The sequence below is a fragment of the Elaeis guineensis genome, chromosome 11 (genome assembly GCF_000442705.2).
Source record: "Elaeis guineensis isolate ETL-2024a chromosome 11, EG11, whole genome shotgun sequence".
NCBI lineage: Eukaryota > Viridiplantae > Streptophyta > Magnoliopsida > Arecales > Arecaceae > Elaeis > Elaeis guineensis.
In genome coordinates this window covers 55,353,408-55,371,141 of record NC_026003.2, presented here as the reverse complement: position 1 = coordinate 55,371,141, position 17,734 = coordinate 55,353,408, and positions in this window count along the sequence as shown.

Sequence of the window (17,734 nt, the reverse complement as noted above, 5' to 3'; positions counted from 1 at the left end):
ATACGATTGACATTTAACTCAGTGCAAGTGTTACAGGAGGATCGATTAGCAATTTGATTGCTAATTAACTTTATTTGATTAAGCCAATAGGTTGAGATTAAGTCTAATTAAATATAATTTAGTTAGATTTAGTTTGAGCTTGATTGAATCAAGTCCAATTGGCTTATTGGATAAGCCAATTGCAAGAAAAAACTAGTCCTAGTTCAATTAGGACTAGGGTCAACCTAATTTCTAATTTGATTAAAAAATTAAATCAAATTTAAATTTAATTTAATCTGATTAAATTAGGTTCTTAATTAGATTAAGAGCTATTTTAATTAGGTTGATCTAATTTTGGTTTGATTTGGTTTGAGAAATCAAATTAAAACAAGTCATGAGATAGAATCCTAGTAAGACGGATTCCACCTTGTGCCAAATAAGCCCCCCCTGCCCTCTCTCTTATTCCCCTCTTATTTTGTGCAACAAAAGCCCTCTCCCAGGTCTCTCCCACGTCCATAAAATATTTTCTCTCTTCTTTTTACATGGAAGGTGGTTTGGATCAAATCAAAGAAGAATAAGTTTGGATTTCGAATTCTATGAGATAGAGTTTTAGAAATCCAAAACTCTTTCAATTTTGCACCGAATTTATCCAATTTTTTTTTAAAATTTTTGTAACTTTTAGGGTATACATTGTGCATCCTTTTTCTGATGGTCCATGCATAAAAATAAGGAGGAGGTGCTCAAGAGTTGGACGCCCCTTATCTTGCCATGTTTGGATAAGCCTTGACTAAGTATTTGACCTAGATAAGGGCTCTATCACATCTCTCTCTATAAAAGAAGTTTCTTCATGAAAGTTTTGGAGTAGACAGAGATTTGAGATAACTTTGGGCCATCTAAAAATCAAAGAGAAAGACCTTTGGGTCAAGGAGATATAATAGACACAAGATAGGATGTTTAGAGAGAGAAACGAGAAGAAGAAGAGGGTCTTCTTCTAGGGTTGTTTGTTTTCATCTCTTTCCTTCCTCCATCTGGAGTTTTTTGAGAGTGTCTCAGATCTGAAACTCCTCCTCCTACTTCTCATCTTTGGAAGAGCCCAAATCAAGAAGAAGGAGGCATCTGATCAACCATTAAAGAAGGATCAGTGCAGTATTAACATATTGTGCTGATTTTCTGAAGCAGGACTTCTGATCGAGATTCGTGGGCTCGTGTGGATGACTCCTAGAGGCTGGATGTATGTGCGGCTTGCAACATCATCCTCAAGCCCGGATCAGCGAGGTTAGAATGTTTAACTTGCAAGGTAATAGATCTGATCTATTGTTTAATACATACATTAGATGTAGTATAGAAACATGTTGATATGATCAACATGTAGTTCATGCTCTATATATTTCAATTTTTGATTTAATACTATGTAATAATCATGTAATAGGATCTTAGATCTAAAGATTTTCTAGTTTTAGAAAATAAATTTTAATTTATTTTAGTCTTCCGCAGCATGATCTTGAAAAAGTTTCAAGATCTAATCCTGAAACCCTAGATCTGGTTCCTACAATTGGTATCAGAGCCTAGGTTCTTCATTACATGATTATTTATACATGCTTAGATTATTTATTAGATTATATCTAATTTATAATCTGATTATTAAATCTAAAATTAAAATTTTAGATCAATCATGAACTGTAAGGTTGTCCTGCTGTAAGGTTTACCCCTTACAGTGCAAAGGTTGTCCTAGTTCGTGTAGATCTGTCTTTAATCATAAATTTGTTAGATATGATCTAGAATAAATTTATAATTTATTAGATTTAAAAGGTATTTAAATCTGAAATAAAATCTCTTTGTTAATAAGTTTTGTGCAAAAAAATTATTTAAAATTGGAATTATTTCAATTACATGAACCTGTTTAGATTAGATCTAAAGTAGTTTCATGTTTATTTCACTTACATCTTGATTATAAATCAAACATGCAATATGGTTGGTAGAATCATATTGTAAAATTATTTTATAAATATAAAAATTATTTTTTGAAAAGCCGAACCCAACCCTCAGTCCAAAACTTAATTAAGAATTAAGAAGTTATTTTGATTAGGTTCTAGGATTGTGAATTGAAGAACCTAAGACACAAATTATAACTCATTGGGTTAATGGGTTAGTGAGAATTAGGTACATTAATTGGGTTAGACCTATGGTTAGATTAAAGATGGACTTAATTAGAGAATTGACTAAATCTAATCAATTGTTGTCTTAGATTAGGTCAAGGATTTTCTAGATCAATTACAATAGTTATAGTTGGTCAAGTCCATGTCTTTAACGATAACCAAATGGACTTGATTCTTGGCTAAGCGGTCTAGCACGAACTGTTAGGTTGATCTAATCGAAACTAATTAAACCAGTTGGTGTCTAAGGTAAACCAGACCGGTGATTTTTAATTGGGAGCCCGCTTACCTGGCCATTTCTGATGGTGTCTAAGGCAAGCTTTGGCCGACCCTCCCACTGATCGAACTTACCTGGCCTCTTGATGAAATTATATTTTGATCGGATCACTTGACTATTCGAGCTGACCCATGTTAGCTAGGTAAATCAATGTGACTGATTTAGGTGCTCCTAGACCAGCCCTTTTAGTGGTCTCCGTTAAGCTGACTTGGTGAAGCCAGTGGGAGGATCATGATACGCTGATTCATCTGACCTCATCCTCTAAATCATTTAAATTTTCTAAAATTATTAGGTCCTTAAAATGATAAAGTTATGGAGATAACTAAGTCATAGCCTCCCATTAAGGTGTTTGATAATGAGTCCATTAACTAAATAATCATTGCAGACCCAAAGGCCTAGTGATTGTTGACTAATGAAATTATCACTCATCATATGATGACTTGGAAGGGTCTCTCTATTGGTGGTTAGGTGAGCCAACCAAAGTTGGGCTTAATCATTCATTAGTTAGATGCACCAAGTATGGTCATGTTAATGGTTGGACCTAACCGGATCCTTACAGTGGAGGCCAGAGCCTACTGATTAGGTTTTTGGGATAAAATTAAAATTACTAGAAATTATTTAGAGAAACAATTGGTTATGAACCTACCCTTAGATGTACATGGGTTGGCCAACCAAAGTTGAGCTTGTGTGCAGTCTAAGTGGATTCTAGTACCCACTAAGGAATTAGAGTAATTCCTCGAATTGGAGGTAGAGGCTATTAATTCGAATAAAATTCTGAGAGAAATCTTTTGATTAAAGTCCAAATCTTTAGGTTTAATGAATCAATTACTAATTAGGTTATGGTTCTCCTTTGTGCAAATATGGCCACTTCCCATCGCTCCGATCATTGTTGGACAATGATAAGTTGGTGGGACCCAACTTCGATAGCTGGTACCGAAAGTTGAAGATAGTCCTGGAGCATGAACGGATCGTATATGTAATAATGGATCCTGCACCTGAGGAGCCAGCTACCAATGCACGTGGAATAGTCACAGACACATACCAAAAGTGGCTCAGTGATCGGACAACGGTGCGCTGTATCATGCTGGCTGCCATGAGCGACGAGTTCAATCGCAGATTCGAGATGGCTCAGCCAAAGGACATGCTTCAAGTGTTGGAGGATGTCTTTGGCACACTCGATGACGTGGAGAGGCACAAGACTAGTTGTGCCATCTTCAATGCCAAAATGCGGGATGGTGCCTCTATCACTGATCATGTATTGTATATGATCGAGCTGATGGAACGATTGAGCAAGCTCGACTTTTTCTTGCATGAGCAACTTGGGAAAGATGCAATATTGAACTCGTTGCCCAAGTCTTATCTCCCATTCCTCACTCACTATAGAATGACAAAGCCTGAAGTAAACTATCATGGGTTACTGGGGTTGCTTCAGAACTTTGAGAAGGATCACCAATTCACAAGGAGTCGGTGAACTTAGTGGGAGGTTCGTCTTCTAGTTCTCGATCTTTTGAGAAAGGGAAGAAGAACAAGAAGAAGAAAGTGAAGAAGGTGCAAGTTCAGGCTGGGACATCTGTGCAGGGCCAGACCAGAAAGATCAAGCCCGATAAGAGTCTATTCAACTGGCAAGCACCCTAGATTAGATAGTGTGTTAGATATCTACTTATGGCACTGTAGGCTAGGTCATATAAACAAGAACAGAATAAATAGGTTGACTCAAGAAAAAATCCTTGAAGTCAGTGATTGTGAATCACTTTCAACCTGTGAGTCCTGTCTTCTTGGTAAAATGACCAAGTCACCTTTTACTGAAAAAGGTGAGAGAGCTACTGAGCTCTTGAGCCTAGTACATACTGATGTATGCGGGCCCATGAGCACAAGTGCTAGAGATGGATATTTCTACTTCATAACTTTCACGGATGACCTATCCAGATATGGATATGTCTATTTGATGAAACATAAGTCAGATTCATTTGAAATGTTCAAACGATTCCGAAGTGAAGTAGAAAAACAAACTGAGAAGAGTATTAAAACTCTTCGATCTGATCGAGGAGGAGAATACCTTTCTAGTGAATTTCTCATATATCTAGGAGAGAATGAAATTCTCTCCCAATGGACTCCTCTAAGAACACCATAGCATAATGGTGTGTCTGAAAGGAGGAATCGGACTCTGTTAGACATGATCCGATCCATGATGGGTTTTGCTAGCTTGCCGATATCCTTCTGGGGATATGCACTCGAATCGGCCTGTTATCTGTTAAATAGGATTCCATGTAAGTCTGTAATTAAGACTCCATATGAGATATGGATAGGGCATAAGCCAGCACTTTCACACCTTAGGGTCTGGGGGTGCCCGACCTATGTCAAACGATTAGTCACAGACAAACTTGGACCTAGGTCTGACAAATGCACATTCATTGAGTACCCCAAAGAGACGAAAGGATATTTTTTCTACCATGCTGATGAACAAAAGGTGTTCGTCAGCCTTAAGGCAATCTTTTTAGAAAAGGAGTTCCTTGATGAAGGAACCATTGCCTCTAAGGTTGAACTTGATGAAGTTCAATAGGTAGAGGGACCGACACCAATAACTGAACCTGAGTCGGATTTGATTGGATCAGATTCGGAGCTCAATGTACCTGCACCATTAAGACGATCTGGTAGAGTACCGTGTCAGTCGGACAGATACTACGGTTTCTTGGTTCGAAATGGTGATCCCATCGAACTCTATGAGAACGATAAGGATCCGATCACCTATATGGATGCAATGCAGAGATCTGATTCTGAGAAATGGCTTGAAGCCATGAAATCCGAAATGGAGTCCATGAAGGTCAACGATGTATGGACATTGGTTGACCCATCTGAAAGGGTTAAACCCATTGGGTGTAAATGGGTCTTCAAAAGGAAGAGGGGCACAGACAGAAAGATGGATACCTATAAAGCCCGTCTGGTTGCCAAGAGATATCGTCAATGTTATGGTATTGACTATGACAAGATATTTTTTTCTGTGGCAATGCTTAAATCCATTCGGATAATGCTTGCAATAGCTGCCCATCTGGATTATGAGATCTGACAGAAGGATGTAAAGACAGCTTTTCTGAATGGAGAGCTGACCGAAGAGGTGTATATGATACAACCTGAGGGGTTTACATCCACAGATGAGTCCAAGGTGTGCGAGCTTCAGAGATCCATTTATGGATTGAAGCAAGCTTCTTGAAGTTAGAACATGCATTTTGATAAGGTGATAAAAATGTATGGCTTTATTAAGAATGGAAAAGAGCCCTGCATCTATAAATGAGCAAATGGTCCAGTTGTGGTATTCCTTGTCTTGTACGTGGATGACATTCTCTTAATTGGGAATGACATCCCTGCACTATAGGGAATAAAAGTTTGGTTGTCATCGTAGTTCTCCATGAAGGACTTGGGTGAAGCATCCTACATCTTAGGGATGAAGATCTATAGGGATAGATCTAAAAAGATGGTTTGGTTATTTCAGTCCACGTATATAGATACTGTGCTGAAGAGGTTCAGCATGGAGAATTCCAAGAAGGGCTATCTACCGATACGCCATGGAATTTCTCTCTCTAAGAAGGATTGTCCGACAAGTCCTGAAGAGAGAGAGTGTATGAGTAGAGTCCCATATGCTTCAACCGTGGGATCTATCATGTACGCTGTTGGGTATAAAATACCTCCCAACCGAAGTTCGTGTTAGGAGTGACCCTCCAGGGATTCTACCGACATCCGACCTTCGACGACATCTTTTCGAACCTCTCCGGCGGTCGAGCCTCTGCAACGTTCCCAAGTTTGCCGATGGATAAACCCCTACTAGCATCAACCAGATTCTCCAAGATGGACGGACTCCATCCAAGTTTCTACGATGGTTGACCACCTTCTAGACTTCATCCGGACTCCTACGGGAGCCGGACCTCTTCCCCAAACTCCAACTGCAGGTAGCCTTCGTCCGGACTCCTACAGGAGCCGGACCTCTTCCCCGAACTCCAACTGCAGGTAGCATTCATCCAGACTCCTACAGGAGCCGGACCTCTTCCCCGAACTCCAACTGCAGGTAGCCTTCGTTCGGGCTCCTACGGGAGCCGGACCTCTTCCCTGAACTTTGATTACAGGTAGACTTTGTTCGGACTCCTACGGGAGCCGGACTTCTTCCCCAACAGGTAGACTTCGTCTGAGCTCCTACGAGAGCCAGACTTCCGCCCTGAACTCCTGTTGCAGGTAGACCTCACCCCGAACTCCTACAAGGGCCGAACTCCGAGCTTCTACTGCAAGCGACCCACTCCGAGCTTCTACTACAAACGATCTACTTCAAATTTCTACCACGAGCGGTCCGTGCCGGATTCCCACTATAAGCCTTCACCCGAGCTTCCATTGTGGATGAATTTCTTTTGGATTTCTATTGCAGACAGGCCTCGGTCGAGATTCCTCGACAAATGATCCCCATCGGGGCTTCTATGGAAATCGAACTCCGACCAAACTTCTATAGCGGACAAATTCTGGGCAAGCAGAATCCAGCAGCTGGACCCCTCCAGCGGATGAACCTGTCCAGCACCATCCGACATCCACCGTCGGTCGACCCTCTGCGAATTCTGCACGAAACCGGACTGCATCTGCGGAAAGCCTCTGATCGAGCTCTTACGGCAAGTGGTCCTCGCCTGTAGCCTTAACGCCCAAGGCACCCAACAGGATTTGCAACATCTGAGCTCCTCTTAGATGGATAGCTACCTCTCTCCGCTAGGCACCTCAACCAAACTTCGGCCGATAGGCCTGGACCCCCTGACAGGCCACAGTAACGGCCACAACTCTGCTCCACTTCCTGCGACAGATTCCGCATGGCTCCATCACTCCCTAGCAGGCCACAGTAATAGCCACGACTCTGCTCCACTTTCTGTGACGGATACCGCACGGCTCCTCCACTCTCTGGCAAGTCGTGACAACGGACGTCGCTCCACTCCCCACAACAGACTCCCCGTGGCAGGTCACGGTGATGGCCACGATCCCACTCCACTACTCTTCATAACAAACTCCTCCTAGCCCCGAACGGCCCACTGCCAGACAGTTACAAACGTCGCTATCAGTCTATTGTATCCTCCATCTATAAAAAGGAGACCCCAGATACGTTATTCTCTAAGCTCTAATTTTTATCTCAAAACTCTGCTAAAATTTTCGTTCGAGCACTCCATTCTTGTTGAGGCAGAGAACTGACTTGAGCATCGGAGGGTCTTGCCAGAGCACCCCCAACTCCGGTTTAGACTTCCTTTGCAGGTCCCGATGGCGACCGCGACTCCCTCGACTCCAGCTTCTCCGACGTCGGTGGATTTTTGCACCAACAGGTTTGGCGCTAGAGGAAGGGGGGCGTGTGTCTTCGCAGTACCCTTGTTCTTAAAGGAGCGCTCAACGGGACCGCCTCTGGTCATCCTCTCCGACATCCTCTTCTCCTTCCTCTACCAGATCTCTATCTGATGGCTCCCCGAAGGGCATCCTCTAGGCGGTCGATGGCCTCCGCAGTCAGATCTCAGCGGGCTCCGCAAGCTCCGGCCCCATCCCCAGTTTCCCAAGCTCCTCTTCCTCCGCGACAGCAGTCTGCATGGAGCAGTCTGATGATCAGCCTCTGACCGATTTCACCAACACCATCTCGTGAGAATCCCGACAGGGAACAATCGATGTACTGGCTGGACCTCCCAAGCGGCAAAGGATTGAGAAATCCATAACCTTTACTGAGGAAGACACTCGGGGAGTTCAATTCCCTCATAACGATGCGGTTGTAGTTTCTTTAAATATAGCTGATTACGATGTGCGCCGCATTCTTGTCGACAATGGAAGTTCGGCCGACATTTGGTTCTACGATGCCTTCTCCAAAATGTCCATCCTTGACGGTTGTTTGGGGCTGATTAGCTCCCCTCTGGTAGGGTTTACCGGTGATGCTATCCCGATGGAGGGGGTAATAACTTTGACTGTAGCTGCAGGTCGATATCCAAGACAGTCCAGGGCTTTGGTGGATTTCCTGGTGGTGAAGGCGCCGTCAGCCTACAATGCAATCCTCGGCCGACCTGGCCTCAACGCCCTCTGAGCCGTGGTGTCGACCTACCATCTGAAATTAAAATTTTCTACTAGCCAGCGGGTCAGAGAAGTCAAGGGAGACCAAGCCTTGGCCAGACACTGCTACAGCATAGCCTTGCAAAGAAGTGACCAATCTGACCTCTGTTCAGTTGATGGATTGGATGCCCGTGATGATCTCGCTGAGGAAAGGGGCGGGCCAATCGAAGATCTGGTTTCGATCCCTTTGAACGATGGGAATACAGAGCATGTGGTGAAGATCGGCTCCAACCTGGGGGAAGAGGTGCAGATGCAGCTCATTGATTTCCTACGAAAGAATGAGGATGTTTTCGCTTGGATTCCAGCGGACATGCCGGAGATTGACTCAGAGGTCATGGAACATCGTCTGGCGGTTGATCCAAAGCATCAACCGACGAAAGAAAAAATCTGAGGTCATGCACCGGAAAGGCAAAAAGCGATAGCTGAGGAAGTGGATAAACTCTTGAAAGCTGGATTCATTAGAGAGGTCAATTATCCTGAATGGATTTCCAATGTTGTCCTAGTCAAAAAGGCAAACGACAAGTGGAGGATGTGTATAGTTTCAAAAAGCTGAATAAAGTCTGCCCAAAGGACAGCTACCCTATGCCCAGGATTGATCAACTGGTGGATGCAACCTCGGGCCATGAGCTTCTTACCTTTATGGATGCATTCTCTGGCTATAATCAAATTAGAATGGCGCCAGAAGACGAAGAAAAGACTGCTTTCATTACTAACCGTGGTCTTTACTGTTATAGGGTCATGCCCTTCGGCCTCAAAAATGTAGGTGCGACCTATCAGCAGCTGGTGAACAAAATCTTCAAGGAACAGATCGGCTGCAACATGGAGGTCTACGTGGATGACATGCTCGTGAAAAGTAAATCTTCAACGAACCACATCGCCGACCTCGAGGAGACCTTCGATGCCCTTCGAAAATATAAGATGAAGCTGAACCTGACTAAGTGTGCTTTCGGAGTGACCTCGGGGAAGTTCCTGGGCTTCATGGTATCGGGGCACAGAATTGAAGCCAATCCAGAGAAAATTTGTGCCATCCAGGAGATGATCGCCTCGAAGTCGATAAAAGAGGTTCAACGCCTTACAGGGAGGGTGACAGCCCTGAATCGCTTCGTTGCGAGGTCGGTCGAACGGTGCTTACCCTTCTTCCAAACCCTCAAGCGACCGAATAACTTCTGTTGGACCACTGAGTGTCAGCAGGCGTTCGAAAAACTAAGGAGCTACCTCGGCTCACCTCCGCTATTGGTGAAGCTCGAGCCTGGGGAGGAGTTGTTCTTGTACTTGGTGGTCTCCCCTATGACCCTTGCAGCAGTGCTTGTCAAGGAAGAAGCAAAAATTCAATGGCCGATCTACTACATCAGTCGCGCGTTGAGTGACACCGAAATCAGGTATACCAAATTAGAGAAACTAACTTACGCCCTGTTGATTGCAGCCCGGAGGCTCTGACTTTACTTTCAAGGGCACATCGTAACGTTGCTCACCGACCAACCGATTAAGGTGGTTCTGCATCGGGCGGATGCTTCTGGGAGGATAGCGAAATGGACGATCGAGCTCACAAAATTCGACTTCAACTATCAACCTAGGCCGACAGTAAAAGCCCAGATACTGGTAGATTTTATAGTAGAATGCACTATCTCCGAGGAGGCCGAACCTGAACAAGGTGAAGCTGACGGCCTGAAGTCCCGACTGAACTCCTCTAAAGAAGAAACAGACCCCCCTGATTGCTTTTGGGCCCTCTATGTAGATGGATCCTCCAACATGTCGGACGCAGGCGCGGGCCTGATTTTGATCAGTCCGGAGGGGATCATCGTAGAGTACGCACTGCACTTCGAATTCTCCGCAACGAACAATGGAGCGGAATACGAAGTTTTGATCGTGGGATTGAGGATCGCCAAAGAATTAGGAGTAGATCGGCTCCAAGTTTACAGTGACTCCCAATTGGTGGTAGGACAAGTCAGCGAAACTACGAAACACGGGAGGACAGCATGGCTAAATATCTTGAAAAGGTAAAGGAGCTCGTCCCTGCTTTTAGAAGCTTCAATATCAGGCAGATTCCAAGAATGAAAAATACAAGGGTCGATCTTCTCTCCAAGTTGGCTACGCTGGCTCCGGTCGAATTGCCTAATGGTGTTCTCTTTGAAGTTTTGAAGTGCCCGAGTACGGAAAGAATCGTGGCCCGTGATGGAAGTCGACCATGAGCCCACTGGATCGACCCTCTGGCGGCATATCTCAGAGACGGGATTCTCCCTCATGATGCAAAAGAGGCTCGGAAGCTCAGAAATCAAGCCTCCCGATACATCTTTTATGAGGACAAGTTGTACAAGAGATCATACTCTTTGCCCCTTTTAAAATGTCTCCGACCTTCAGAAGCTGACTACGCCTTATGGAAGGTGCACGAAGGAATCTACGGAAGCCATCTGGGGGCTAGATCCTTATCCCACAAGTTGCTCCACCAAGGGTATTACTGGCTGACAATGTATCGTGACTCCATTGAGTACGTCAGAAAGTGTGATCGATGTCAGAGATATGCCAACATCCAGAGACAGCCCGCCTCTGAGCTTACACCCTTGAGCGCCCCATGGCCGTTTGCGCAATGGGGAATGGATATCCTTGGACCCTTTTTCATGGCGTCGGGGTAGAAAAGTTCCTCTTGGTAGCAATTGACTATTTCACCAAGTGGGTTGAAGCCGAACCACTGGCAAAAATCACAGAAGCTAAAGTGCAAGACTTCGTCTGGAAGTCCATCGTTTGAAGGTTCGGCCTGCCGAGAACCCTAATTACTGATAATGGGCGATAATTTGTGGGAGCGAGATTCGCCAAATTTTGTGAAGACCTGAACATCTCCCACAACTTCACATCGGTAGCCCATCCTCAGGCCAACGGCGAAGCTGAAGTGACCAACAGAACTCTGCTACAAGGAATCTAGACAAGGCTCGAAAAAGTGAAGGGAACTTGGGCAGACAAACTTTATCATGTGTTGTGGGCATACCGAACTACCCAAAGGTTACCCACGGGGGAAACCCCCTTTGCTCTAGCCTTCGGAATGGAGGTCGTTATCCCAATTAAGCTCAAACTCTTGTCGGCACAAATCGTGGCATTCAGCGAACATCACAATCCACAAGGCCTTAAAGCGAACCTCGACTTGTTAGAAGAAAAGCGGGAGGTTGCTCAAGTTCGGATGGCAGCCTACAGGCAGAAAGTCGCCCGCTATTATAACTCTCGGGTCAAAAACAAAGTCTTTAGAGCAGGGGACCTGGTGCTTCAACGAGCCGCCGTCTCGCAACCTCAGGATCGACGAAAGCTTGCCCCAAATTGGGAAGGCCCATACGAAGTCAAGGAGGTAGTCCAGCCTGAAACTTACTACCTCAAGGAGCTCGGAGGAGCAGACCTCCCGCGACCATGGAGCTCAAAAAATTTATGAATGTATTACCAATAACTTTACTTTAAATGAAAGTTTTATATCCACATGTCTTCTCTCTTGGCACGAGCCTATATCGACAGGACTCGAAACAAACTGTGTCGGGAGCAGGAGGAGAACCTCGTCTTGACACAATCGAAGGCCCGATTATACTTAGATCGGATGGGGGGAGAGGCCCTGCAATGCCCATATGTGCCCCACAACCCTGTCAGGGACAAGAGGAGAACCTCGCCCTAACAAGAGCAAAGTCGAAGGCCTGATTATTTTTAGACCGAATGGGGGGAGAGGCCCTACAGCACCCATATGCGCCCCCACAGCCCTGTTAGGGACAGGAGGAGAACCTCGCCCTAACATGAGCAAGGTCGAAGGCCCGATTATTTTTAGACCGGATGGGGGGAGAGGCCCTACAGTGCCCATATGTGACCCCACAGCCCTGTTAGGGATAGGAGAAGAACCTCGCCCTAACATGAGCAAAGTCGAAGGCCTGATTATTTTTAGATCAGATGGGGGGAGAGGCCCTACAGCACCCATATGCGCCCCCATAGCCCTGTTAGGGACAGGAGGAGAATCTCGCCCTAACATGAGCAAAGTCGAAGGCCCAGTTATTTTTAGATCGGATGGGGGGGAGGCCTTGCAGTGCCCATAATATGCGCCCCCACAGCCCTATTAGGGACAGGAGGAGAACCTCGCCCTAACATGAGCAAGGTCGAAGGCCCGATTACTCTTAGACCGAATGGAGGGAGAGCCCTGTGACGCCCATATGTGCCCCCACAGCCCTATTAGGAATAGAGGGAGAACCTCATCTTAACTTGAGCTGAAATTGATTACATCTAAAATAGGGGAAGAACCTCGTCCTGACACCAACTAAGATCCGGTCATTCAAGACCAGATAAGAAAAAGAAAACTTTCTCAGCGGCCCCTCCGTGCTCCCATGGCCTGACTAAGAGCAGAGGGAAAACCCTCACTCGAGAAAAGAAAAGAAAAGAAAAAGGGGAGGGGGGTTAAAAAGGAAAGCAACGAATTGCATCAGCGACGAACGAAAAATAAATTAAATCAAAGATACAGGGAACCTCGTCTCAGCGAGGATTGGGGTTCTTATCAAAATCCCCGATCTCCCAGAGAGCTCTCAACACAGGCCAAGGATAAGACGGTTTTTTCAGGGCGATGAGAAGCTCAGACCTCCGAGCTCGAACCCTGAAAGGAGGCATCAAACCCGAGTGGCCCCGACAAATCTGCGGCCATAAACAAAAGGATGGGCCAATGTGACGGTAATCGGGTACCTCTGAACGGCATCGATATCGAGCAAGGCAAAAGCCGAAAGGAGCTCGACAAATGATAATTCAACACGTGAGTAAAAAAGGTAACGAAAAATTCCCTTCTCATGTCATTGACTAAGCATTACAGAGCCTTGAGGCTGAAAAAAAAAAAAAAAGTGGGCCGACGTGGCGACGATCAGGAACCTCCAGACAACGTCGGCATCAAAGAAAAAAAAGGAGAGGAGAATACCACACTAACAATAGTGAATGAAAGAAGTTCGGCAAGCGACAATTTGATGCAAAGTACGGGCAAGGTAACAAAAATCTCCTTTTTATTCTTGATTAACAAGGGGTACGGTACAAAGCCCTGAGGACCGAGGAAAAAAGAACATTACTACAAGACCTGAAAAGAATACATTAAAAATCGCTCCAAGCTTTCGACTTCTCCTTCCGGTTCCATCTTCCTCAGCAGTATCTCCCAGCACGTGTGATGAATCCATCGGCTCTTGCCCCCACCTCGTTCCGCACTATTGTCGAAACCCCAACCCTAGGGGGAAAGGGGGGATAGAATTCAAGGGGTAACGGCGGCGACGACCTGTATCGGGAAGAACCGGAAGCACCCCGGAGGCCGCGATGACTCGGAGGTATGCGCCACCACCGCATGCTCCCCGATAACCACCATCATAGGTACTCTGGTGAGGTTGGCATGCGCTACTTCCACCGCCCCCGCAACAAGTTCTACTGTCCCACCGTCAGCGCCGACCACCTCTGGTCCCTCGACCCCGACGACGTCAAGGAACCCACCATGGCTTATGACGGCAACTCTACTCCCTTGACCGGTGTCGCCCCATTCAATTACTTCAGAATTCTCGGGTAGGATGCGCTCACCGACTGGTTCCGTTATCAAATCCCTGTTGTTGAAGAAATTCTCCCTCGAGCCCCCTGCGAAGCTGTGAGAGCCCTCGGTGGCAGTTCAGTAGCCGCTAAACTCACAGGCCACCGTTTCCCCCCTCTACTCCTCTCGATCCGTAGCATCCTCTCGAGACTGACCTTCAGGGCAGAAGCCCCGACGGGAGGATTCCCCGAAAGGGCTCGGAAGATGGAAGGCAGCAGGAAGCCGACGGAAATGGCGAAGATTGGCACGAAGAATGCTTAGGGTCGAGAAAGGCGCTGATGGGTGGCTAAACTCTCGGGCAGAAGAAAGGCGTCGTCTGGACTCTCAGGCGAAATGAAGCCACTGGAGGGAAGAAGGGGACTTAAATAATCGATGGGGTCCGGCACAGTTATGATGGCAGATATCCCTAGGTCAACCAATGCCCGCCACGTGTCCCACTCACCATGGCGTAGGGCTGCCTGCTGGTGGGACCATTATGGCGTGGCGCTTGGGATTACGCTCCGGTGAGAATTCCGAAAGGACTCTTCAGTTTGCCTCAATTTGAAAAGACTCCAGCACGCGTGCATTAAATGCCAGGATTTTCGAGGACGGTCGCGTGCAGGATTCGAGAGGGCAACTTCGGCTGTGAAAATTTTTCTGTACTTCATTAAAATTCCAACTTGAAAGTAGGGGGACTGGTGTTGGGTATAAAATACCTCCCAACCGAAGTTCGTGTCAGGAGTGACCCTCCAGGGATTCTACCGACATCCGACCTTCGACGACATCTTTCCGAACCTCTCCGACAGTCGAGCCTCCGCAACGTTCCCAAGTTCTACCGATGGATAAACCCCTACCAGTGTCAATTGGATTCTCCATGATGGACGGACTCCATCCAAGTTTCTATGGTGGTTGACCACCTTCTAGACTTCGTCCGGACTCCTACGGGAGCCAGACCTCTTCCTCGAACTCCAACTGCAGGTAGCCTTCATCCGGCTCCTACGGGAGCCGGACCTCTTCCCTGAACTTCGACTGCAGGTAGACTTTGTCTGCACTCCTACAGGAGTCGGACTTCTTCCTCGAACAGGTAGACTTTGTTCGAGCTCCTATGGGAGTCGGACTTCTGTCCTGAACTCCTGTTGCAGGTAGACCTCACCCCGAACTCCTACAAGGGCCGAACTCCGAGCTTCTACTGCAAGCGACCCACTCCGAGCTTCTGCTACAAACGATCTACTTCAAATTTCTACCACGAGCGGTCCATGCGAGCTTTCATTATGGATGAATTCCTTTCGGATTTCTATTGCAGACAGGCTTCGACCGAGATTCCTCGACAAATGATCCCCATCCAGGCTTTTACGAAAATCAGACTCCGACCAAACTTCTATAGCGAACAAATTCTGGGCTCGCAGAATCTAGCAGCTGGACCCCTCCAGCGGATGAACCTCTCCAGTGCCATCCGACATCCACTACCGGTCGACCCTCTGCCGAATTCTGTGCGAAACCGGACTGCGTCTGCGAAAAGCCTCTGATCGAGCTCCTACGGCAAGTGGTCCTCGCCTGTAGCCTTAACGCCCAAGGCACCCAACAGGATTTGCAACATTCGAGCTCCTCTCAGATGGATAGCTACCTCTCTCCGCCAGGAACCTCAACCGAACTTCGGCCGACAGGCCTGGACCCCCTGGCAGGCCACAGTAATGGCCATGACTCTACTCCACTTCCTTCGACGGATTCTGTGCGGCTCCATCACTTTCTGACAGGCTACAGTAATGGCCACGACTCTGCTCCACTTCCTACGATGGATACCGCATGGCTCCTCCACTCTTTGGCAAGTTGCGACAACGAACGCCGCTCCACTCCCTGCAACAGACTCCATGTGGAAAGTCATGGTGATGGCCACGATCCCACTCCACTACTCTTCATAACAAACTCCTCCTGGCCCCGAACGGCCCACTGCCAGACAGTTACAAACGTCGCTATCAGTCTATTGCACCCTCCGCCTATAAAAAGGGGACACCAGATACGTTATTCTCTAAGCTCTAATTTCTATCTCAAAACTCTGCTAAAATTTCCGTTCGAGCACTCCATTCTTGTTGAGGTAGAGAACTGACTTGAGCATCGGAGGGTCTTGCCAGAGCTCCCCCAACTCCGATTTAGACTTTCTTTGCAGGTCCCGACGGCGACCGCGACTCCCTCGACTCCAGCTTCTCTGATGCCGGTGGATTTTTGCACCAACATATGCCATGATATGTACAAGACCAGATGTGGCATACTCACTAGGAGTAGTGAGTAGATACTAATCTGATCCTGAAAAAAACCACTGGAAAGTGGTTAAAGCCATCCTTAAGTATTTGAATAATATTAAGGACCAATGGTTGGTTCATGACGAGTCAGATCTGAAACTTATAGGGTTCACAGACTCTAGCTTTCAATCTGACCATGATGACAGCAGAAGCGTGTCTGGTTATATCTTTACTCTGAATGGTGGAGCTATCTGCTGGAAGAGTTCCAAGTAGCATAATATAGCAGACTCTGTTTGTGAAGTAGAGTACATCATAGTATCGGATGCCGTGAAGGAAGCTGTGTGACTGAGGAAATTCATCACTGAGCTCAAAGTAGCATCCCCCCTCGATGGTCCAGTCTTGCTCTACTGCGACAGCACTGGTGCCATAGCTCAGGCGAAGGAACCCAAAGCACACCAGCGGACGAAGCACATTTTGCGTCACTTCCATCTGGTCTGAGAGATCGTGAATCAAAGTGACGTCGACCTTCAAAAGATTGACGGAAAGGAGAACCTGACCAACCCCTTCACTAAAGCCCCAACAATAAAGGAGTTTGACAACCACAAGTCGAAGATGGGTATTAGATACTGTGCCGAGTGGCTTTAGGAAAAGTGAGAGTTGTTGAGAAATATGTCCCAAAAGCCAATCATCAAGCTGTTGACGGTTGAGCAACCAAGTATTGTAATTGATTTGTTAATAAATAAAATATATTTTTGGCATTTTCATCATAAGTCTTCATCTTCTAATGAACTCCATTGTTATGATGAAGTCCTTAGGGCTATTTAAGTTCGATAAAGAGAGGATTGATCGATTAGTCCTTAAAACTATTCACGATCAAATGATAAGCTGTTAATAAAGACGATAGCTTCTATCGAGCATAAGTCGCTGTAGGCCATATGGGTTGGTTGTCCTCTTAACCAAGGAGTGTAGAGATACTGGTATGGCATACAGGTGAGATGTAAGGATACATCATCATTGAACGTGATCAACTCCAGAGCATTCTGCTGTCGAGAATGTCTCTAATGGGATATAGGTATAAGTGTCCCTTAGACCTGAGATCGCCTCAATGACTTGCAAGCAACTCACTGTGCTTTGGTACTGGACTAACTGAATTTTTAATTCAGGGATGAAAGGCTTCTGGGCACAGTCAAGTACTTGTGAAGTCAGAGTGTGATCGAGATGGGATTGACCACTCCAAGAGTTGGAGAAGAATGAGTCGCTGTATTTCAATTTAGCAAAACCTTGACCAGGGTAATCCATCAGATGGATTTGATATTTTGAAATACAATGTGGACAACCTGATCAGAGTTGACAGTTGAACTCTGAGATGTCCTATGATCATTTTGGTCAAGAAGATGAATTATATGGAAACTATATCCGCATGGGTTTTAAGGATGTTGTTCTACACATT